General features: G+C 40.1%; 1 long non-coding RNA gene across 1 annotated transcript; it reads left to right on the plus strand.

Moving 5' to 3' along the window:
* Window positions 1-421: 421 nt before the first annotated feature.
* On the plus strand, window positions 422-20,749 carry LOC140707361 (uncharacterized). Its single transcript, XR_012087371.2, has 2 exons — window positions 422-533; window positions 17,947-20,749. It is a non-coding gene; the product is annotated as an uncharacterized LOC140707361 (long non-coding RNA).
* The last annotated feature ends 5,061 nt before the right edge of the window (window positions 20,750-25,810 follow it).

Consider the following 25,810-nt stretch of genomic DNA (forward strand, 5'->3'; position numbering starts at 1 on the left):
TGACAATCCTGGAGAGTGTCGAGAAGCCATTCCAGACAATAGCTCCTTTCCATGGGTCACTTAAAGCTTGGCTCAGCGCTGACTGCTTTGGAGCCTGTCTGAAGTGATTCCCTTCAAACCTGAGAGCTAAGGATGTGTTTTAAAGCCATGTGAGCTGTGATGCTCAAGGGGCTGTGGTTTGCACTAAAAACTTCCCTTGTATGATGCAGAACACAAAGTTGGGCCCTCCTTGAGTCTTTCATTTTTTGATGATACAATAGGTGGGGAAACAGAAAAGAGGCTTGTTTCAATTGATCTTTTACAATCCTCAGTTCCAAAAGGAAAGAAACAGAATTCAGCCCTAAACAGAGTCCACCGCTAATTATTCTCACGCGGGCAATCCTGTTTCTATCCTGGACCACTTCTGGCAGCAAGTGGAAATTCTCATGATTGCATGCTCTTCCTAGGACATCAAAATGTCTCCTTTTGAAAATTATCCAGTCAGGAAGAAGAAGACAAGGCCTAAACCTTCCTCCTGGGATCTAATTTTCTGGGTAAGTGCATTTTGATTTGCTTTGTAGAAATATTCAACACTTGTGTTCTGAGATCATATAGCCCAGACAATGCTTTTCTGCCTTAATAAGAACTGGCCTTACATACTCTACCTGTTGATTGCTATTGTTTCACATTTGGAGTTTAGACTAGTCTTGCCAGATGTGTATGTTTGAGTGTAGGCTTATTCAAGAGATAAGGCTCAGCCAGTGGAGCTCCTCCTTTTAGTCTACTGTAATTCTTTATTGATCTTTACTTATTGCATTGAATTCATCACCCCAGTTGGAAATGCACAGACGGCCGCATTCAGGAGTGGGTAATAAAAGAACTAGGTTGCTGTATACTGTAATGGGAAAAAAACTCCTTCATTTTTATGTTGTACAAACTGTCCCAACTGCACTAAATAGTGGCAAATGCCACCATTGCATGCAGGGGATGGTCTTAGGGAAACCATTGGGATAATTCCTGCAGAGGCATTGGTAAGAAGCCAAACCTTGCCTGGCCTAATGCACTGCTGCATAGCATCATGACAACAACGTGTAAAAGCCTCTCCGTCCGGCCTTGTCTCCCCCATCTTTAATAAGTTAAAGCAGTGGGACAAATAAGCTGGCGTGCTTACATCTGCCTCCAGATGAACAGAGCTGCCTCATCCACCCCTTCTTTACCTCTGCTTCACGCCATGCGTTCCTAGCTGCCACACCTGCCCAAGCTGGGCTTGGAAAGAGAGAGAGGAATGTATGTCATGTGTGTTTTTTTTAAAAAAAAAAAACCCACAAAACAACAGCCACACTCATCATCATCATCATCATCATCATCATCATCATCATCATCATCATCATCATCATCATTGTGATGTGGCGTTTTTTTGCTTTTAAAGGTTGCTGCTGACAAATCTATCTATTTGGGGCAAATTGTCAGTGAGAAACTTCCGCTCGAACTCTTTGGGACAAAACTGGCTCTTTGAAAGGATAAATCCCATTGCCTGAAGGCCTGAACAATGGCCGAATGTGTTGCTGTTGCCTTTGCCGCTACTGCTGCTGCTGCTGCTGGGGCTGGGCCTCTGACAAAGGGCGGATTAATTGGTGCCGTGGCTGACTGGTTCGAGATGGCTCCACTCAGGGTGCGCTGCGGGGAGCCCCATTGACTGGGCCCCGAGTCCCACTTTTCACAAACTCCAAACAAAAGTCAATTTCTTTCTTATAAGGCTGGGGAAAAGGAGAGAGGAGGGGTGGTGGGGGGAAATTGCTCGGTGTTTGAGCTGGGGAAAGTGACTTGTTGGATTAGAGGATGTCATGCTCTCCCTAGCTGTCTCTCTCATGCTTTAAAGTTAGGGCTCCAAGAACTCCACACAAAAGTTAAAAGAGAGGGAAAGAGGTGGGGGAGAGAAAGAGAGAGGGAGGGCTTGCATAAAAGCAGGTTCTGCCCTTGGGTGTGAGCACATATCTTTCTCTCTCTTTTGTGCACCTTAAACCTGGCATCTTATATGGAGACTACTAAGGCGAACGTAAAAAGCACAAAAGGGGTGAGGCGGGTGTACACCAACGGCACCATTCTGCAAGTGCAATTAAATCCCACTGAGTTTAGTGGGGCTCACTTTCTTCCATCTCAGTGCCTGTAAGTACAGCCTAGAGGTTAGTAAACATGAACTGTTGCTTTACTCGGAAACCATTCCAACAAGGTGCCCATAGTGTTTTATGGGCACTGGATAGAACTACCACTTTCTTCTTCCTCTTTTAGCAGTATCTTAAGAGACGACCCAACGGTCCAAGGAAGTTCATGGGATAAGAGAAAGTGATTATTTTTAAAAGGTGTTCTGCAAGATTTGTTATCTAAGGGCTTCAAAGCCACGTATCTCAGAATGCAACATCCCTGTCAGAACCTAAGAGAAGAGACACCACTATTCTGGCTCTATTGGCTCTTCCTTGTAAGTCTTGCTCCCAAAGACATTTTCTTTTGCAAAGTTTGTTCATACAAAATAGGAAGCAGAAGTCAACATGAGTGGGAATTTTAAATTCCTGCCTTGGACTGATGCACAGTACTGAGAAAATGATTGGATATTAGAAAAAAATATATATGACAGAGCAGAGATTAAACTGCTGGAAATATGTGGGGGCGGGACTCATAACTAGCACAATTACTCTCATCATCATTTCATATAGTATTATTACTTACATTATTTGCCTTTTTGCTGTGCTCCTCTGCCAAAAAAAGCTCCCAGAGCAGTGTGCCGATCAGAAGAAACTTATGCCTTAAACAGAAGGAGTCAAATGAGAAGAAAAGGGAAATCAAATGTGCCCAGCTCCCTGTGGATTTTGGTTTCCTGCCGTTTTTTCAAGAGGCAGAGTTTAGAATAGATTTTTTGTGTACTACTTAATTACTACAGTTATTATGATGATTGCATAATACTTGATTCCTTATTTCATCATCATATTCAGACTTTGTTTTTTTCAAAAAACCTCCCTCTGATTCCTATCTAACACCACACAAGAAGAAAGGACAAAACACACTGTGTGCCTGCAGGATTTCTCATTTCATTAGTGTCGTATAATAGACATGTTCCACCTCCTTAGCATATGAGAGAACCAAACATTCCTGGAGTTACCTGGGGCTCACTTTCCTGGTGGCATTTTTGGACGAGGAAACACAGTCTTCCCTGGCCATCACCTTTATCTTTTACTCCTACAGTAGATTTTCTGAAATAGTTTTCACTGGTTTTCTCTCTATTTTGAATGACTTAGTTTGAGAAAAATTACCAAATCCATTAGTCTGATACTTGTGCTTTTAAAGATCCTTAAAATATTAAAATCCAAAAAAAATGGGGTTGTTTAGTATTTAATTTTTTCGTTATTTTTTTTTTTAAATAAGTGGATCTACAAGACAGTGAAGGCTTTGTTGACTATCAGTTCCTTTAATAATAAACTGATCCTAACAAAGTCTACATTGACTTATAGTACACTCTAGGGAATTTCAATATTTTGAGAAATACAATCTTGAAAAGGAATACTTAAAGAACTTCCTATACTTAGAGGACTCACTCTGTGGCCAGTAAACACACACATAAAAGTTTATTGCGTAGCACACAGGCTGTTGCACATAAAAAAACATAATACAGTACAATTCAATACACTGTAGTATGAAGAAGGGAACTAAAACCAGGTTAAATACTTAGATTCTGCAGAACTAGAGGAGGACATTTGATCCCTCCCACTCGAGAAATTTATAAAAACAAGTTACTCCCCCAGATTCTGTACGGCCAGTAAACATACTCTAACTGAGTATGTTCATTAGCCGCAGAATATTTAGCATTAATTGGAAGATGGAACGGGAAGACTAGAAAGATTGGGATGGAACAAAGTGTCTTGAAGGAGGTTACGGGGACCACATATGCCCTGGGACTACTCTTTTTAAAGCAATTTTTCTCATCCTCAAAGCACATTGTGTCAGGAAATCGCTGTGTCAGTGCAATATAGTCAAACATGTACAGTGGTGCCTCGCTTAGCGATCGCTCCATTGAGCGATGAAATCGCTTTGTGATGGACTTTTGGCCATCGCTGGAGCGATCGCTTAGCGATGTCCTCTATGGCTAAAATTCGCTTTGCCATGATTGCGGGGGAGAAATCATGGCAAAGCAAACTTTTTTAAACAGCTGATCAGTGGTTCCAAAATGGCCGCCACAAAAACAAAATGGCCGCCGCTGTTTTGCCTCACTGTATAGGCACCCAAAATGGCCGCCGCTATGGAGGAATTTCACATTAAGGTAAGTTTTTAGCCCATAGGAACATATTAAACACATTTTAATACATTCCTATGGGCTTTTTAAAATCGCTTAGTGATTAAATCACTTAGCGATGTTTTTTCCGGAATGGATTAACATCGCTAAGTGAGGCACCACTGTAGTTGCAATCCATTAGACTACTTTCTAGTCCTAAACAGAATAAACCAATTGAAACAATATAATTCACATAACTGTTGACTTGTTACTAAGCAGTTAATTCAATCATCGCCATCATCTTAGCATTGCAGACCTAGAAGGGACCTTGTGGATCATTAGGTCCAGCCCTTGTGAAGGAGGCACAATGGATCAACTCTAGCTGGGATTACCTTTTGGATTTATGTCTGCTGCTCCAACTACAAAGTTGTTTATTTGTGAGATAAGGGGAGTCACTTTAGTTTCAGTGGAACACATGCTGAAGTGAAGTCCAGTTGATCTAGAATCAAACTGCAGGTGTGGATTGCATGACTGAATGCTTTGCCCACAATTTTGAAAATCTTGAAAAGAGAAGATTAGGTGTCAAGAACAAAGTTCACACCCTCTTCCCCCCACCTGCTAATTCCTATATGTATAGTTTTTATTTACCAGTTCAAGAGTATTTTGGTGTCTTTTAACCTCTGCAGTCGTGTCCAACTCTAGGGGGTAGTGCTCATCCCGTTTTCAATTGATAGTACAATCTTATACATTACAGATGGGTGATACATGGTCCATGGGACATCCTTATGACCATCCCACCTTGAAAAAAATCTCTTGTGACAAGGAGAACTATCCTCCAGGAAGTAGGGTTTTTCTATAAGCCAGCACATACCTTGTTTTGGACTAAACTAAACTAAACTAAGCTAAAATATTTTTGAAGTATTGTACCAAAACACAATTGTCACCACCAACATGCGCTCATTACAAAAAGAAAAACAACAGAAGTAGGATCCATTTACTTCTCCTTTTGATTTTCTAAGCTTCTGTAGTGTCATATAGTGACTTGGGTGGGCTACAGCTTGTAGCTGTTTGGGTAGGGGATTGGTTCTCCCAATCCTAATATATATGTCTACTATCTAGAGAAGTGGACATAGCACTGCAGACTAATATCTTCAAAATATCTTAAATTCAATGCAAGTACCTTGGATACTGGAGAAAGAGTAGAATCTATAACTCATATATATCTTACAGTTTATTATTAGAGAGAATACTCTTTCTTTTAAAATTGTGTTGTGTATCAGTGATAAAATAATCCCAAGTCACAGGCACAAACAAAGGTTAATTCAATTAAGTTATCCTACCTCCTGAAGGGAGATGCAATTGCGAATACAAATTTATTTGGTTGTAAGAGCAACCAAGGCAGAATATATCAAAACTGTAACAAGAACATATCAACAAATATGGGCAGTAAAACTATAGCTGATAGACGGGGAAAATTCAATACAGACTCTGGTCTGAAAGAAAAGAGAAGCCAGACTGTCATAACTACAGGACTACCCCCTCATTTCCTATGCAACTGTGCAATACTACAGAACAAGAACACAGAGGGAAACAGCTGAGATAAAATTTATATATAGGATAGAAGCCAATATAAATGGATTAAATCAGGCAAGGTCTCCTAAATCATTAGCAAATGTAATAATTATGCTGTTATCTGTTGTTTTCCTTTACTAATACCAGATTCTTCTTTTAAAACAAGACTCAAAGGTAGTCTCTCATTGTTCCCCTGCTATTTCCTTTAATCTTGTTACCGCTTACAGTTTGTCTTCAAAGTACAACATCTTTTTTAAACCTTGTTTTGTGTCTCTTGTTGGAATATTTATAGACCCAGATGTCAAGTGAACTGAATACCAAACAAAGGTCATAAATCATTGTGGTTGTGAAATGCAACCATACATCACTGTCCCTTAGAGCCAGACACAAATGTTTTACTGTATGATCTCCGTACTCTACCTCATGTCTGAAGAAGTGGGTGAAGTTCCACGAAAGCTTACATTAAAATATAAGAGTTCACCACCTCTGCCGTTTCTTTGTTATCATTTTTCCATCTCCACTGAGTAGCCGAGCCACTGTTTCTTTTCTCTGTCATTTGCTGCTCATGAACCTGAAGAATGCTTTGTTTTGGGTAGCTTTTATCATCTCTTGCTAAACTCTGCTCATTCTTAGCTTTAGTCTTCCTAATGCCATCCCGGAAATTCTCTGCTACTTGTCTGAACACTTCCTTTGCAGCTTGGCCTTTCTATTCCTTCCTATATGTATTCATTTTTGTTTTCAGGTCCTCTCTGAGCTTTCTGTGAAGCCACACTGGCCTTTTTTTTTTGCTGTCTTCCACCTTTTTGTGGAAATGCTTGACATTGTTTTTCATTGTGCTTTTACAATTTCCTTTTCAAGAAACTCTTACCGATCTTGGACTCCTTTCCTGCCATGGGACCTTACTTGCCATTGTCATAAGCTTATAAAAATTGGCTTTCCTAAAATCCAGCATTCACCTATGGCTGCACACTGCTTTTGCGTCTTTTGAAATCAGAAAATCCAGTAGAAGGGTTTGGACCTAATTTTAAGCAGATAATCCACCAACTATATTCACAGAATACAGCCAGAGTTATAGTCAATGATGGTCTATTGAATAGAGTGGTCTATTGACTAGATAGGCGGGATATAAATAAAATAAATAAATAAATAAATAAATAAATAAATAAATAAATAAATAAATAAATAACTGAGACAATATACCTAGGCCAAGGTACAAGACAAGATTGCCCCTATCTCCAGTATTATTTACAATAATAATTGAATTAATGGCACAGATAATTAGAGATGATAAACAGATTAGAGGGATAGACAACAAAGAAAATGGTAAAATAAATTTGTTTGCTGACAATACATTCTTAATGGTTAAAAATCCAACAGAAACAATAGAAAGGATTAAACTACATTTGAAGGAATTTGAGAGTATAACTGGGCTAAGGGTAAATTGGGGAAAGTCAGAATGGTTATTGTTAAATCACTAGGTTGAGGAGAAAAGAAAAATGAAAATAATACTTGAAGTAAAATAGGAAAAGTTATGAAATAGTTAGGGATTAATATTACTTGGAATTTACAATAAATAATTAAAATAAATTTGGATAGATTGAAAAGAGAGATAAATAGAAGGATAAAAGAATACCAGAAATTAAAAATTTCATGGCTGGGTAGAGTGGCATTATGTAATATGAAAATAATTCCTAAATTGAAGGTTGCATGTGCCTGCTCTACAGACACCAGCGCAGTAAATAAAAGTTAAACCAAATATGGATAAAGTACAGTATATGAAAGAAAAGACACCGGCCAAAAAATTCATGTGACAACAGATGCCTTTCAAGGTTAGAGATCTCAGTGGCACTTTTTCATCTGTGTGCATGAGTGGGACCCTCAACAGCATGCTACAGTATACTGATTAATATTATTGACTTTGTCTCAACACTATTATGATTACCATTATTATTCTTCAATCTCCATAATTGGTAGGTGAAGATGCCGTTTTTTAAAGGCAAGTGCTAAGCAGTGAAAGGCCACTCCTCAGGTAGAACTTATCATTTATATCAAAGGTGGAGGAAAGATCAAGGGAAAAGAGGCTGGCAAAGACATAGTTTGACCTGCCTGAAAGCAGGTCATTAGTGATTTTAGTGAGAGCATCTCTGTTGGAGTGAAGTGTGTGAAACCACACTGGAGAGTGTAAGAGGGGAACAGAAGTGAGTTCAAGAGACTGGGAGTACATTCATCATGGGAAGACAAGAATGGCAAATAGCAGGAGGTGAATGTAATGGCTTTGAGAGAGACAGGAACAGTTGAAGGATAAAACAAAATGGCAAAGGCTAAGGATTTGAAATCCCCCCTCCCAACCAGATCTCCTTACAATAGCAGCTGGTTACTCTAATTTTGGAGATAGTGAAAAGCCAATCCTGGTTGTAGTCTACATTTTATAGGTATGATCCAAGAGACTGAACCTGACACATTAGTTCAGCACCTTAGACAGCTCTTATAAAGTACAAATTAAAACCTAGAGTGGATTCTCTGCAAATTTAAAACTGGACTCACCAGCTGCCACCGATTCCATGTTAGTCTGCAGCACACTTAAAGACATGAAGTCCAGCTCTAAAGGCTTCTATCCTCAGATCTAGATTTTATTCTGAAGAAATTTCCTGGAACAACAAACATATGTTTTTCCTTGTAGTTTATCGTAAACATTCTAAATGATTGCTCTGAACCTGAATTCGTCTTACTAGCCTGCTCACTCTGCTAATATAATTACCACAAGTCCCTACTCTCTCTCTCTCTCTCTCTCTCTCTCTCTCTCTCTCTCTCACACACACACACACACACACACACACACACACACACACACACACACACACACACACTTAATTTAGGGGCCCAGTGACTATTGCTTCACTATTCAGTTGTGGAGATTTTCGTCTTTTGTTTTATTCTGTTGAATTATTTCAGATTGTACTATAATTGTTTTACATTCTCCCATTCTCCAGATATAGGGAGATTTTCAGATTGGAGGGTAGGACAGTAATATTAAACTACAATCCTCCTCATCCTCATTGCTCACTGACTGTTGGGCAGTTGTAATTCCCACTGTATTTTTGTCTAGAGAATCTCTGAACACAAAGCCAAGGCACTTTGAGTATTGGAAAGTATGGAAAGCTTCACAGGTGGGCTCAGCTTTCAGAAAGACACCTTTGCGATTTGCAGTCTGGTCTTCAGAAACAGTCAACACTGTTTTTAAAACAAAATATTTTCATGAACCATAAATACTGAATGCTTTGATTTTTATTTTCTCATATAGTAAAGCTCCACTTCTTTCTCTGAGAAATCTTATCTGCAAGAAGTATACATTCTCCTTATGTGAATATGGAGAAAATATATTTATTTATTTATTTGATTTGATTTATACCCCATCTATCTGGTCTACTTGACCACTCTAGGCGGCTTCCAGTATAGGATAAAACAATAAAACACAAGAACATTAATCATTTGATACAGTTACAATAAAATAGAGTGAGAATAAAATAAGAAGGAATAGAAAAGAAATCAGGTATTGACTAGAGGGAAGGCCTGGATGTACAACCATGTTTTTAATTGGGTTTTAAAGATTCCCAGCGTAGGGGCCACATGAATCTCTGAAGGGAGGTTGTTCCAGAGGCGAGGAGCCACCTCCGAGAAGGCCCGGTTTAGTGTCTTTTCCTTCCGGGCCTCTCTCAGCATCAGGCTCCTCAGCCTCACCTCCTGACTATATAGATAAGAGGTAGCAGCAAAGTCTAAAATGTTTTGATGTTCCACCAGATAAAAGCCAGAGGAAACTTGATGATAGCTGTTCAAGCTACACACCACCATCATCAGTGTGAAGATAGCCAGCCAATTATATTCTGAGCTCTTTTAGCCCAACACAGTTGAGAACGATAGTGCTTATGCCACAGGCTCAAGGGCAAGGTAGATCATAGTTTAGCAGGTATCGCTAGAACCACCAGGATCAGCAGTATTAAGCCTGGGCTGGGTGATGAAAAACAGTGTAAAGTAAGCCTTGATATAGAAATTAAGAATCCGTACTGAATAACAGAATCAGAATCAGAGGGGAAACGAGGAGACAAGACAACAAAGAAAACTTAACCAAAGAGCAATCAGGATCAGAAGGGAAATCAAGAGACAAGACTTTAAAACAAAACAGGATTCAGGACCAAACAAATCTCCTCTCGGTAACCAATGGTCAGCCTGGATGGAATCATTCTGAGAAGTCTGATGCTTATTCAGTGAGTCAGCTCATCATTTGAGGTGACAGCCAACAGTCATTAACACCAGGAACAGCTAAACATTAGCTTATGTGTAGCTGTAAAATGGGACATTCTTCTGTAGACATGGGGTGCAATATGAAGCATGGCTAGTTAGCTAACTTTTGCACATTGTGATTGCAGGACGGCATCATGGTGGCCCTTATTTACCCACTAAACCAAGGTTGTTCTCTTTATTATTGGTCCAGAGCCCCAATGAACACATGGGTTGTGCCGCTGTTTGTTTCTCTAGCCATCCCTAACCCATTGTAAGACTTTGTCACCATTGCTGACCTCCGGTGAATTTCTGGGCAGTGGCTGTGTGGCAGGAGGAAAGGGATGCAGTAAAAAGAGAACAGGGAATTTTCAAGTATGTTCACATCTGATGCAAGGAGTTGGATGTTATGAATAATTTAAGAATGTGAAAGGGATCACTAAACACACAGATCTACAGCAAGTAATTTAGGCATCCAGGGCTTCACTGTCCTTCCTGTTAAACTTGGGCTGCATAAGCTTTGCATCTGTGGGAAAGGACAGAGGAGTGGAGAGAAACTCCTGGGCCTGAACGTGTCAGGACTCTGCTGCTTCTACATGGCATCCATCTATTCTGCTTGTGAAGGAGTGGCTAGAGGTGCTCAGGGCAAATAGGTTCATGTCCTTCTAGAAACAAAAAGCAATGGGTGAGTTTGCAGCTCCAGTTATCTGACCCTGATTATGGCTGTGCCAAGTGAAAGGCAGAGTATGACATGTGGATTTTATGTTCAGGATTCTTCCTGTTTTTAAAGGAAGACTCTGGTTGAGTCAAAATGTGGTTAGTTTTAGGAATAAGCCCAATGCCATCTGATAATGGTTGACTGGTAACAAGAGAATAAAAGAAAATACATCAATGTCTAAACCTTCCTTCATCACTTAGTATGATGGTGTGGTAGACCATCTGCTCCTGACCTTTTTTATTTCTGTATGAAATTCTGGCTGAAAGAGTTGGGCATGTTTAGCTTTGAGAAAAGAAGACTGAGGGGGGATATGATAGCACTTTTAAAAATATTTGAAAGGCTGTCATACAGAGGAGGGGCAGGATCTGTTCTCAATCATCCCAGAGTGCAGGACACACAACAATGGGCTCAAGTTAAAGGAAGCCAGATTTCAGTTGAATATAAGGAAAAACTTCCTAACTATTAGAGCAGTATGACAGTGGAATCAGTTACCTCAAGAGCTGGTGAGTGCTCCAGCTGGGAGGCCTTCAAGAACAACTTAGACAATTACCTGGCAGATATGCTTTGATTGTATTCCTGCACTGAGCAGGGGGCTGGACTTGATGGCCTTATAGGCCCCCTCCAACTTCACTTTTCTATGATTCTATGGTTCTATGAAAATATATAACCTCTCTTATCTTTCAAAGCATTTTTAGCCTTAAAGTGAATGGTTCACTTTGGCTTCACTTTGCTTTTGTCAAATACATTTAGTTATCATAGTGCCAATAAATGATAAGATTAATTTCTACAGTCATTTAGCACTGGAAGAGGAGTGAATGCAAACATATTCACTGAATCAATAAATGAATGAATCAATCAATGAATTAATGGTTTGATGAGCTGTGGACAGAAAAGCTTCCTAAAAATTGGGCTGATTTTTACAAATTAATGTGCAAAATGAACAGTATTATTCACTACTCATGACTATCTTTTTAGTTTGAAACAATTATTCAGACGATAAATCATTTTTGATACTTCACTGAGAGAAGCCACTGTCACCACTAGGTATGAAGTGGGGAGTTGTCAGCAACTTACAAGGCTAGGAGAGGCAGAGAGACAGTGGGATTGTTCTCATTTCCTTCTGAATTTGTCACTCAGTTGGAGAAAAGTCAATAATGGATGACCTGCACCACAGCACAAGTGGTCTCGAGATGTGGTACCAGACCCTACACAGAGCCACCTCTCAAGGTGTTCCATGGAACCTGGTGGAAAGGGGGATACTCTTGGGACATTGGGCAGGACCACAGGTATCTCACTGCAAAGTGAAACAGTTGTCTTGGGCTGTGAATGCTGAAGGGTGGCATCAAGACTTTGGAGGTGGGAACTGTGTATGAAGCAGACTGCTCTGCAGCTCCTAAGCTAGGCTGCTGCTGCCTTCAGGTGGTGATGAACAGTGTCCCAGAAAAAAGTAAACTACCAGTCCAGTTCACTTTGAGATGTGAGACGGGAAGGGCTATCATTATGTTCTTTGCATCCAACAGCAAAATATTTTGGATATCTTGACCGCTCAGTCTCTTCAGTTGGCCTTCATGATGGGCTCAGGACTAAGCACCGAGGAGAAATTTCTCCTTCTTTTCTTTATCCTGAAGCTTATTATAGGTTATTTACTTGGGGCTGAGATAAATGCCACAAGACTGTGGCAGAGTTGTAGAAGCACTACATCATGAGAAGCAGGAATGGTAGTGCATATATTGATCATGGCATCATCAGGATACAAGCTGACCTGAACAAATTGGAACAGTGGGCCCAAGTAAACAAAACGAGTTTGAACAGGGAAAAATATATATCTTTTAGGCAGGAAAAATCAGATGCATAAATATAGGATGGGTGACACCTAGTTGGTAATAGTAAATGGGAAAAGGATCTAAGGAACTTTGTAGACCACAAACTAAACTTGAGGGAACAGTGCAGTGGGGAAGGAAAAAAAAAGGCTGATGTAATACTAGGCTGCTTTAAGAGATGTAGAATGTCTAGATCAAGGGAAGTAATAGTATCATTCTATTCTGCTTTGGTCAGAACTCACCTAGAATAATGTGGCTAGTTCTGGATACCACCATTTATGAAGGCTATGAAAACAAACTGGAATATGACCAAAAAGGGGCAACTAACATGGTGGAATTTCATTTTGGAATTGAAGCCCTATGATGAACATTCAAGGGTACTTCAGCAGTATGTGGACCGAGAACGCCCAGAAGTACAAGCTGGATTTCGAAGGGACTGAGGAACTAGAGACCAAATTGCTAACATGCACTGGGTTATGGAAAAAGCCAGAGAGTTCCAGAAGAACATGTACTTCTGCTTCATTGACTACGCAAAAGCCTTTGACTGTGTGGACCACAGCAAACTATAGCAAGTTTTTAAAGACATGGGAGTCCCTGACCACCTTATCTATCTCCTGAGAAATCTATATGTGGAACAGGAAGCAACAGTTAGAACTGGATATGGAACAACTGATTGGTTCAAAATTGGGAAAGGAGTATGACAGGGCTGTATATTGTCCCCCTGCTTATTTAACTTATATGCAGAATACATCATGCAAAAGGCAGGACTGGATTAATCCCAAGCCAGAATCAAGATTGCTGGAAGAAATATCAACAACCTCAGATATGCAGATGATACCACTCTGATGGCAGAAAGTGAGGAGGAATTAAAGAACCTCATAATTAGGGTGAAAGAGGAGAGCACAAAAAATGGTGTGAAGCTAAACATAAAAAAAAACAACTAAGATCATGGCCACTGGTCCCATCACCTCCTGGCAAATAGAACGGAAAGATATGGAGGTAATGACAGATTTTACTTCCTGGGCTCCATGATCACTGCAGATGGTGATAGCAGCCATGAAATTAAAAGATGCTTGCTTCTTGGGAGGAAAGCAATGACAAACCTAGACAACATCTTAAAAAGCGGAGCTATCACCTTGCCGACAAAGGTCCGCATGGTCAAAGCTATAGTTTTTCCTGTAGTGATGTATGGAAGTGAGAGCTGGACCATAAAGAAGGCTGACCACTGGAAAATTGATGCTTTTGAATTGTGGTGCTGGAGGAGACTCTTAAGAGTCCCCCGGACTGCAAGGAGATCAAACCTATCCATTCTGAAGGAAATCAACCCTGAGTGCTCACTGGATCCCGAAGCTGAAGCTTCAATATTTTGGCCATCTCATGAAAAGACCCTGATGTTAGGAAAATGTGAAGGCAAGAGGAGAAGGGGATGACAGAGGATGAGATGGTTGGATGAGTTTCATCGAAGCTACTGACATGAATTTGACCCGACTCCGGGAGACAGTGGGAGTCAGTGGGAGACAGGGGGGCCTGGCGTGCTCTGGTCCATGGGGTCATGAAGAGTCGGGCGGAACTTAATGACTAAACAACAACAACAACAACAACAACAACAACAACAACAACAACAACAACAACAACAACAACAACAACAACAACAGCAACACTTTTTTGTAGATGCTGTACTTGGGAACAGAATCCCTCATCTGTACTGTTGACCTCTTCTGTTATTTTTCCTCTGCTAGTAGAGATTTTGAAATTGGCTTCCAAACACAATGTTCATATGCATATTCCCTCTTTAATGCAAGCTATACATTTATGCTAGTATCCAACAGAGCAGTTCCACTCCACCTATCCCAGAACAATTCAGAAGATGAACTTTCTTCAGCCCTCTGGCATACCGTGTTCACTCCTAAAGCTTCCTCCTAGAACGATCTTTCAGGGAGCAGTGTGGGTGGGGGTGGCAGGGGACAGAGTAGAGGAGACGAAGTTCTCATTGTGCTAATCTGGATTTAGATGGTGTTTTCTATTTCATTTGTTGGAAGGTGCATCTCAGTAGTGCACCTTGTCATGTGCCCGGTTGTGCAATCAACACTCACCCTGGCACCTCATCAGTTACTCATGGCAAATTACAAAACTTATGTGAACGCTAATAGGAGTCCAGCCATTATTTTATAATTGTGTAGCAAAATCAGTACAGAGTCCATGTAAACAGTATCATATCACTGCTACCACCACCACCATAACTGGCACTACCACCACCATCAATATCAACATCATCTTGCTTTTTAACACCCCCTCTTCCAAGTAGCCTGGACTGTCATACAAGGTTCTCACCCTCTCCATTATTTTATCTGGCAACACTTCGTGAAGGGTATGTTAGACGGAAAGAGACTGACTGGCTTCAGGCCATGTCACAGGTGAACCAATTCTGGTCCAATAATCAAATCACTAAACCTGACTGATTCCATGAACCCAATGATGGATCAAACACAATAATTAAATACAGTACTGTTATTTGATACGACAAGCACTTGGAGGATATTCCAGGTTAAATGGTTCATCAAATATGTACTTGAATAGTCATTTAATGCCAGGAAATCCTATCAGGAATTTATTAAACGACTTAATGATTTACACTATTGTTTGAAAAGATACCAGTGAATGGTGCATATAAGCAAAATGCAATTAAAAAGTATTGTGCAGAATTATCAGTTGAAATTGCACCAAAAGCAGCAGGCCAAATTAAACTTTCTAGCTCAGTTCCACTGTGATGTTTCATAAAGTTTGAATTCTATCTGTTCTATGTGCTGGGGAATGTGCATAGTGTGCATGGTTAATATTCAAACACTGTAACTGTTGAAGAATTGATAATAGCATTCTGTTCACTAAATTAAAACTCTTTCATTGACTGACTAGTTCCCATTTTTCCAAAGTAATTGGAAAAATGCATTTGGATTTAGATGGACTTTGCTAACTTGTTTTATTATGCATGGAAATATTGGTGTAAAAAGGTGTTTCAATTATTTTCTAAGAAAAGGACCTATGTATTCTCTGTACTCACAAAGACTTTAAATGGAGTTATTTCTCTCTGCCTGTAATCATCCCCCCAGCACCACACTTTTAAGTACCCAGGCAGAAAAAAGTAAGTTTACTGCTCCTAGCACAATGGCCCTCTTCACTTTTAGGTTTGGGAGACCTGGGTGACCTACGAAAGTTAATTAGAAGGCTAACAAAGACTAAGGCAGAGTAGAATACATCGCCTCTCCTCCAGCCAAAGATGTCATCCATTAATTAGGGAAATCATTAAGGTGGCCTTTATTGAATCCATTGAAAATCGGCAGTTGGCGGCCGACAGTTTTGATCAGATTTTCTTCTCCCCAATAAAGCTGCCCTTAATGGTACCAAAAGCAGAGAGGAGGGGCTGAATGTGGTGAACTAAGTGAGGAGAAAGGGAAGCAAGGGGTGGAGGCAGGACAAGAGTTGGAAGTATGTGTTTCAGTGACATTACAGTTAAACAGCCACCAATTGTGATGGCTTTGATTCTCAGGCTACATGGCATAGCTTCTCCATGATGTAATCTTTATTGAACCTGGAATCTGGAGGGGAAACTAGCTGTTGCTGGTCCTGCCTTTCTTAGCCTTAGGAAGCTTGAGAGCTTGATAGCACAGTTATCATAGGCCAAACCCATTTGTTTTTCTCCTTTTCTGAACTCCACTTTTCTGGCTATAGAGCTGGGAAAACAAGCATGTGCGATCTAAACATCTACACAAATGCACCTACAGAGACACTTAACTTGAAGCTCAGAGACTTGTTTTCAAAAACTGCATTGATGAACATGCTGATTTTGTTGTTTTCATTTATTTGTCTTTGTTGTTCTGTTTTCATTGGGTTTTTCCCATGTTAAAAACACCTTGCGCTGAGAATATCATGTGTCGGAATTTTTACCTCACCCCACCATCCTCACCTACCCATTTTAGGCTGTTTTTATTTGTTTCTAAACACAGGCTTTCAGCTCAGAGAACCGTGTCGAATGTTTATAGCGTTTCTGTTTGTAACATGATGTCCTTCAGGAAAGTATTTTTCTTATCCTTTTGCCTATTAAACAAGCCATCTCAAAGCAACCTAGGCACTTGAGAATCTGATGTCTCTTCTTGAAATTCAGTAGAAGACAAGGATCTACCCTTTCACAATCCATACATCCCTTTGGTATCTAAACTACTTTTCCTCTAGGAGGACGGGAAAAGGAAGGGTAACACTGTGTAGACAGTGGAATATTGAATCAAGATATTCCAGAGTCTTGCCCTGATTCTGTATTCACTGCACCTATCCTTTGAAAGCTTTGAGAACATTAAGAATGACAGATCAGGCTCCATTTACATGCATGGACAAGACGTATCTTTGTTCTCAAAACTCCAAAAATGATATAGATATTTTTTATTTTTATTTTTTAAAAAGCTAATCAGGAACCCTTTATTTCTTTTGCTTTGACCATACTACTGTACAGCTGCAGACCTATAAATTCTTACATGAGAGTAAGATACACTGAATTTAGTGCAATTTACTTCTGAGTAGATATCTGTAGGATTGTACTGCACATGCCTGTCCTAAACAAATCCCAGGAAGCTCAAATTCTGAACACAAAACACATTATGCAAATTCATACACTATATTATATACGCAGGTTATGCAATTATGTTTATCTTCTTTACATGTATGAACATGCTGTATTTGTGAGTCTTATGGGGAGAAAGATGGAGTATAAACAAACAAACAAATAAATATTTTATGTTGTAGAATTTAGCTGTGGGGGAAGGATAGATAAATCCTATACTAGTTCAATATTCATCTTACAGCTGGCTGATAGTCTTTCCAAAAAGTCTGTTTACAACCATGAGGGCTAGAAACAGGAAATCAGATTGAAATCAGATTTATGAGAAATATGAATCAGTGAAAAAGAGATGTAGTAACATGCTTTCCGAGTCATTTTTGCTGTTGGGGCAGTGAAGTAAAACCCTATAAAGTCTTGATTTATCACTGCATAACACTTTTTTCATTCTTGCAATTCTAACTAATAGTTTGACACTTGAAGCATGGTTACTTCAAATCAACCTGGATTCAGTGTTCCACAAACCTTGCTTCTTTCCATTTTAAGGATCATATTGCAATGACTAGTCTGTGTCATCAAAGAGGATATTCATTCTTCCCTATTTAAAATATGTCTACTTCTGTGACATCTACTTCTGGTATAACAGGACTAATTCAAGGCATTTTGGAGTATGAGGAGATATGAGAAGTAGCTAATGACTCTTTTCTTCCCAATAAAGGTACATGATACCCAAGGACAGTCGTGTTATTGTGAAGCACAATTCTTCTTCCTGGAAACACACTCCCGCCAAAAGAAAGAAAGAAAGAAAGAAAGAAAGAAAGAAAGAAAGAAAGAAAGAAAGAAAGAAAGAAAGAAAGAAAGAAAGAAAGAAAGAAAGAAAGAAAGAAAGAAAGAACAAGTAAAACTCTAATTAATTATGTGCTTAACTTTCATGAAATTCAACATCAGTGGTAAAGGTGGCTGCCCCACTTTGTCAAATGACAGGGCCTGCCTTAGTTGCTGGTTCACTTCAAATTTATATAGAGATTTAGGACTGAAATAGACAAGATGGCAGCTTCATGATTAGATGGTGATAAAATATTATGGCTTCAGAAGTGCATCCTCTGGGTTTGCACAATCGCCATGAAAATGAAGCTTGTAGTTTATTTCTAGATGGCAAAAGCAGGCTAAGTTGCTCTTGCTGCCAACTACAAAACCTCACTGAAGGAGAGAAAAAATTATTTTACTTCTTAAGGCTGCTCCAGTGCTAAATGTGAAACTGCAATCCTATCTAATTTGTCCCTGAGTTCTTATATGGCTTCCTGAATTTCCCCTGGAGCAAAATCTATACAGATAAGGGGTTGGGGTTGGGAGATACCCAGTGTGATGTAGTAGGTAGAGTGACAGACTCAGGAGGCCTGGGTTTGAATCCCTGTTCAGCCATGGAAACTCAGTGGAGGAACTGAACTGATAAGTCCATTCCTAAATTATCTCACTAACCTTAAAAGCCCTATTAGAGTCACCGTAAGTCAGTTCCAACATGAGGGGTACATAACAACATACATCTTTAGGGATTATGCCAGTGTCTTGTCCTGTTTTGTTTTTGTTCCTAGGTAATATGCATTTGAGGATCATGGTGGTTCCCTGTCTCCTTAAACCTTGAATTCAGAACTTTGCAACTTAAGCAAGTACACTTACGCATTTTGGGGTGGGGGAAAAGCATTTTGGAAACACATTCTTTCCTCTTATGTTTTTAATTGTGTTTGATCTGTTTTAACAAGCCTGTTTTTCCTAATTGTTTCTGTGTAATTATGAAATCAAGCCTCAATGACTGGTCTCTGCAATTAATCATTGGATTTAATATTTTGGGCTAGGTCTTTTTTGTAAAAAACAAAACAAAACAAAACCCAACAATATTTATATCCTGCTTTTCTGCACTTTTGGTATTCAAAATGGCTTACAGCCATTAATAAAATAAAATCTAGGAAAAAGGAAACATCAATACAGTAATCAAATTAAACAGTATAGAGAGACAAGAAAAAGCAGATAAAACCAATCTAAAGACCTAAGCAGTACAGTAGTAGCAAATAATTTCTTATTCCACTTACGTGCCAGCATATTTTTCAAAAGTTCAAAGCCAAGCACCATGAAAATCAAAGGAGGAAGGGAAAGAAAATATCTTTCCAGAGGTAGGGATTTCTAGAACTTAGTTGCAACCATAAAGGAGCGGTTCTCAGTGACTGGATTTTCTTGATCTTTTAGGTTCTGCCTCTCAGAATCCTGGAGCCCATCACTATGCTGGATGGGGCTTCTGACATTTGAAGTCCAAAGCATCAGGAGGATCAAAATGGAGAATTGCTGCCATAGGAGAAGAGCTCTGTCACAGCACACAACTAGCTCTGCTTCTGGCTGTGATTCAGCCACTTAGGTGGATCATTTTTAATATTTTGAAATTGCTGAAAGTTCAGAAAGGCAAAAGCTTGCCAAAATGTCTATGTGGCTTCAGATTTCTCTTAATGCACACTTTTCTCTAAAAAGATTCATGCTCTGACCCATTCCAGTGTTTGTAAACACATCTTTTTAGCTTGTAAATAGATGCTCAAATGAATGTAGTGATAACTAAGATACAGAAATCAGAAATCAGAGCTTCAAGCAAATTTTGTATAAGTGTATAATCCTTGGGAAACATCCCAAATATGTTCAGTCACTCACTGACATTAACGTATTCATAACGAGATTCATAACTGACTGCCAAGTATGGAATCAAGATGGTTATGTGGCTGTGCACTTAGTTTGTTTCTCCTCAGCTATCTTTCGTCATATAATCTAGTATTTAAAGGTGTTCATATATCATTGTTGTTGTTGTTTAGTCGTTAAGTCATGTCTGACTCTTCGTGACCCCATGGACCAGAGCATGCCAAGTCCTCCTGTCTTCCACTGCCTCCCAGAGTTTGACCTTTTGCACGCTGTATTATTGAGAGCTGGGAGCCAAGTTTTGTTGAGCTTCACACTTTCCTCTTTTTTGTTGAAGTTCTGCTGGTGCTTGTGGATTTCAATGGCTTCCCTGTGCAGTCTGACGTAATGATTGCTGGTGTTGTCCAATATTTCAGGATTTTGAAATAGAATTTCATGTCCAGTTTGTTTTAGGGCATGTTCAGCTACTGCAGATTTTTCTGGTTGTTTTAGTCTGTAGTGTCTCTCATGTTCTTTGATTCTGGTGTGGATGCTGTGTTTTGTGGTTCCAATGTATACCTGGCCACAACTGCAAGGTATCCAGTATACTCCTGCAGTGGTGAGTGGGTCCCTTCTGTCCTTTGCTGACCATAACATTTGTTGTATTTTTGTGGTGGGCTTGAATACTGTTTATAGCTTGTGTTTTTTCAGAAGTTTCCCCATGTGGCCCGAGACCCTTTTGATGTATGGCAGAAATACTTTATCATCATCCTGCCAGCAGACAAAGGCAACACCACAGTAATCATGGAAACAGAAGAATTCCAAGACAAAATCAGAGAACTTGGGTTGACAAAAAGGTCAATGAACTCTACCCAGCCACAAGGAAAGGGCATCACTACACACAAAAGACCAGCTAATGACACCCACCAACCACAGTGACAGAAAATCTCTTCTCCTTATCACAACAATACACCCACAACAAGACACACTAATCACCCATCTACAGAAAAAGACAAAAGCCTATCTCACAGCCATAAATACTCACACTACCAAGTCAACTACACCAGAGCACAGAGTGCTGTCCTCTGAAGATGCCGGCCACAGAGACTGGCGAAACGTTAGGGAGAACAACCTTCAGAACACAGCCAAAGAGCCTGAAAAACCCACAACAACCATTAGATCCCGGCTGTGAAAGCCTTCGCGAATACAGTGATGGCAATCCTTTTGTCACCTCCCTAATCCATCCTCCAGGGAGACAGCATACCTGACAGCTCCACAGATCTTCCTAGCATATTTCTGTTTCAGTCCCAGTTGTTGCACTAGAACAACTACTCTTCTTTCTTCTTTTTGTAGGGTGTGGGTTCAGTGACTCTGTTTAGCTGAGCTTCAGCCTCTCTCATATCCTTTTGCAAGGTCTCTTCATGTCTTCCTTTGCATTTTGTCTACCAGACTCTTCTTCAAGAATCTAAAAGCAGTTCCACAATTCTACTGGTGAAGAATGTCTTCTTCCTTTGCTCCTAACGGTGGCCCCTTCCATGCTGCACTATGTTTATTTGCATTCTCCTCCTCTGCTTTGTCTTGCTGTTCTTCCACCTCCAGTGCATACCTTGGCTGCCATTGTTGCCACTTTTATGTTCTGTCTATGTATTCTTCTCTTATAACCTTAAACGTGGCTACTTAAGCGTGGCCACTTGCTGCTCCAGTTCTCTCATGTTTTCTTCTAACAGTGGAACTGGTTTGGACTTTCTGAATGTGTACACTGTGTTATTCTCAGGCACAAACACAAATATTGCACATAGTTTGCAGTTCACCAGCACAGGTTCTCTCAATAACCCTGTTACATTTTTACTTTCTTATGTTTTGCTGTGGGTGTCCTTTGCTTTTTCATGTCTGCCTTGAGGGATGCTGGGGAAGTCCACTAATATATGACTATGTATTAAAGCAGAAATTTCATTAGGGCCTCTTTGTTGGCCAGTCCTGCTGAGATTCCCCATCAAACTCCTGTTCGCTCTCCCTGGTTGCTCACTTCCTGAGATCTCTCTGTTTTATTGCTTTGCTGTGCTCTGTCAACAAGTAGAACAATATGCTCCAACTTCTAATGCCTCTTTCATGAGATGTTCTACAGTCTGAAAACTGTCAGACTGAGAGTAAGTGTGAAATCATCAGCATAAATCAAACTTTTGGTGCCTTAAGTGTTTAATTGTTTGTGTAGATGTTAAACAAAACAAGAAATCGTACACTGCCCTGAGGCAGACCATTCTTTTGCTAGCCTAGTGAGTTTCTGTGGCCTAATGAGGGTTTGACTTGAGGTCTCTTGAATTCTAATACAACACTCAACCCATTGGATCACACCAACTCTGGCCTAAGTCTTAAGGGGTCACTTCATTATTGAATGGATTGTGTTCTACTCTTTCAAAAAATATTGGTTGAAATTCTGTTGCTTCTTGTAGTAAGTTGAACTAGAGTAGATCCATTGAATCAGTAGGAATCTGGTGAATCAACTCCTCTGTACATTGATTCAACAGCCCTACTCTAGCAGCAACTTATTTTTTTTATAGTAAGTCACAGCTATAGTTGCTAAATTTGAATCAATGGAACTTATGATGGAGTTGCCTCATGAAATCCCTACTCATTCAGTGTGCCTGCTCTAGTGTGACTTGCTATACTAAGCGACAGGATTCCAGTCATTATTTCCAAGATGGTTTAAATAAATAAATAAATAGAAATACACAAAAACATATAATATTAAAACCTTGAAAAGATTAGTTATTTTATTTAGAGATGCCATGCTGGATTTAAGCAGGCACTGAATTGAGTTGCAGCCTTTCCAGAATAATTTATGCCCCCCTTAAATGCTTTCTGGGATTTTACACAATATATTTCTGGCTTCTTGTTGCCTCTTCTATGATGGCCGACCCAAGCAATCCAGCTGGGCATTGCCAGACTATTTAGCTCCGGTTTCAAACAGGGCATATGCAAAGCCAGGACAAGAGTAGGCAGCTATAATGGATAGACCTTTTGAACCAGCCACTGTCCCCTAGCTTGATCTACCTCACATGCTGGGTGTTGCAAGGATGAGCAGAGACTGTTCATTTCCCCAATTGGAGGAGGGTAGACTGCCAGATCTGAGAGGGGAAAGCAGAGATAAAGACAGAAAAGTCCTGATCACACAGCCCATTCCTTACTAGCTATATGGATATTTCTGTGGATTCTGCCAGCATTCTGACAATTTATCACCCTGCTAATCTTCTTTCATTCCTCCCTGGTGACCTCTAGATTGCTTTTTCTGATAGTTTCCTATTCAGCATCATGGCTGATGGTACATCTCTGCATCTCCTTCCATCTTTGCACAAAACCATAGGTTCCTATATTTAATGTAAGAGACTATAGTCAGGACTTAAAGAGTAATTTCTATAAAGTTAGCCGCATTTGTCTCTTTTAGCAAAAACACAGAAACAAAAACAAAACAAAACAAAACAAAATAACCAGGAGTGTTGCAGCACCTTAAAGACAAACATTTTATTTGGCACAAGCTTTGTGACCGGAAGCCCATTTCATCAGATGCATAAATTAACAACTTCTAGATGATTAAGATTGTCTCCCTGCAATTGTGACTGGCTTTCTTTCATACTGTCTAGTATTCCATATACTGAAAACAGTGTGCTTTATGTAATCAATCAATATATGCTCACTTTCCTCCTATATTTAATCTTTCTGAACACTCACTTTGGTGTGATGCTTCTTTTTCTCCCTTCCCAGAGTGACAAAGGGATGGTATGGGATGCTGCCCTCACAAATTCTGTTTTCATGTCATACTGCCTTGCATCCCTGTGCATCTAAGCAATGTTTAAAAAAAAAACTACAGGTGAGCTGAGGGCACATTTGGCAGCCAATCCCTCCCTCCCTCCCTCAGTGCTTGAAATTAGGAATTCATTAGAACCAGTAATGAAAGTGAATGAAACGTTTGGCTAATACTGTACACCTACCCAGTCCTGCTCACTTTCATCACTGATCAAGCACTGTCGTTCATGATGCTAGTTGGTGTTAAATGGCTTCCTTTATTTTCACTCTTTCTACTAATAGTCCTATTTTATCAGTTGGTTTTTGTCTGTGGTTTTGATCAAATGCCACAACATAAACAACAAACTTACAAAATTGTGGCTGCCCTTACTGGACACAAGGAAAAGAAACCTCTTTACTTTTACGGATAAGGACTTGCTAACGCTAGAAAAAGGAAATTCCTTCACAGTGAGAATTCAATTAAAACACAGGACTTTGGAGTGAAAGATAAGCAATTATTGAGCACTATAATTTGCATTTTAAAAATATAATTTGAGATTTGACAAAACAAATTATATAAGCAGGTATGAATTGTCCACCATGAAAGAAAATCTGAACCATAGAACTTTTCTCCAGCAGATTCTCTCTTTCTTGGTTTTTCAGGAGGCCTAGCCCAGATATAAGCTGTAGCAAATCAGGAGCTGAGAAAACACAATATCCTGCAATAGAAATGCAATGGGACTTCCATCTGGGCTGCACCAACAAATTAGACTTTCAGCTGTATTTTTGTTCTGCTAATAACAGATTTCCTGAAAAGGTCTTGAGGATGGCATATTTCATACCATAAAGAATTTTGAGAGGTCAGCTTTCCAGGGCAAGCTGAGAAGCCAGTTGGACCAATATTTCCAGTTTCTTCTTCGACAGCTCAGGAGTCTCTTCTTTTTCATAGGCACTGCCTATTTCTCTCCTTTTGGTGTTGTGGGGTGGAGTAGGGGGAAGAGAAGAGGACGGAGGAGGAGGAGGGCTGGGTGGAGAGAGTCAGGGGAGAGAAAGGGACATTTTCTTTCACACGAGCCCTCAGAATTACAGTTCATGAACTATTCAGTAAACTGACCGGCCTGAACCTCCCCTTCAACGGCCTAATCTAAGGGGTGGATCTATGTGTTTTGTTGCTTGTCAAAAACAATCACTCCTCGGCCCATTACATTTACAGCACGTCGTCCTTTAATTGGTGTAACACACTGAGGGCTGAAAGGAAGAAAGTCCTACAAAGGAGCCCGAGTGAATGAACCCTGACTCACACAAAAATACTCTTCAGAAGTTCAGAGCCGGGCACTAACAAGGAGGTAGAGAGTTAGCTGGAAAAGAGGTTAAGTTCAGAAATGTGCCACCTTGAAGATCCTCTCATCAAAGCCAGGATAACATTGGCAAGGTGAAGCGGGGGATGGTGCTAGTGGGGAGATCATTCCTGGGCTTGGAACTGTTAAACAAAATAGAAGATCGAAAGGATCCCTTGGCCGGCTTTCTTCCTCCCTCCCCTAGCCCCCCACATCTATTCATTTAGAAGGCATTTTTATAGACCGCAGCGCTTGCGACCCCTCCCGCGCCTATATTTTTCTGTAGCGTCTCTCCGTAGTCACATTCTCCGGTTCTTTAGGTTTCCTCTCCCCCTTTCTCTCGATATATATATATATATACGTTTATCTGCTTATTTATTGAGCTTATCTTCTACAACCACGCTTTACTTAAAATGGTCGCAAGGAAGAAATTTGGAGCGATCGTAAGAACATCGGAGGGCGAGAGAGAAGGACTACAGATCGGGAATTTATAAAAGGGGGAGGAGGAGGGGGGGGAAAGCTAAACTTGACGGGAGAGGAGAAAGAAGAATAAATAGCAGGGGGTGGGGTGGGCTGGAAGAGGGGAGGGGAGGGGAGGGAGAGAGAGAGAGAAATCCAGCCTTTCCTCTGACAACTTTGATTACTGTGATCTGCATGGAATAATTACAACATATCTTCTGTGTCACAAAGTTCCAGAGACTTTTCTTTCTCTCAACTCCCAGCCATTTCTTTGCTTAGTAGCTGTCAGGGAATTCAGTGAAAAGGATGGCGGCGGCGGGGTGGGGTGGGGAGACAGGGAGGGGAGGGTCTTGG

The sequence above is a fragment of the Pogona vitticeps genome, chromosome 1 (assembly GCF_051106095.1).
Source record: "Pogona vitticeps strain Pit_001003342236 chromosome 1, PviZW2.1, whole genome shotgun sequence".
Classification (NCBI taxonomy): Eukaryota; Metazoa; Chordata; class Lepidosauria; order Squamata; family Agamidae; genus Pogona; species Pogona vitticeps.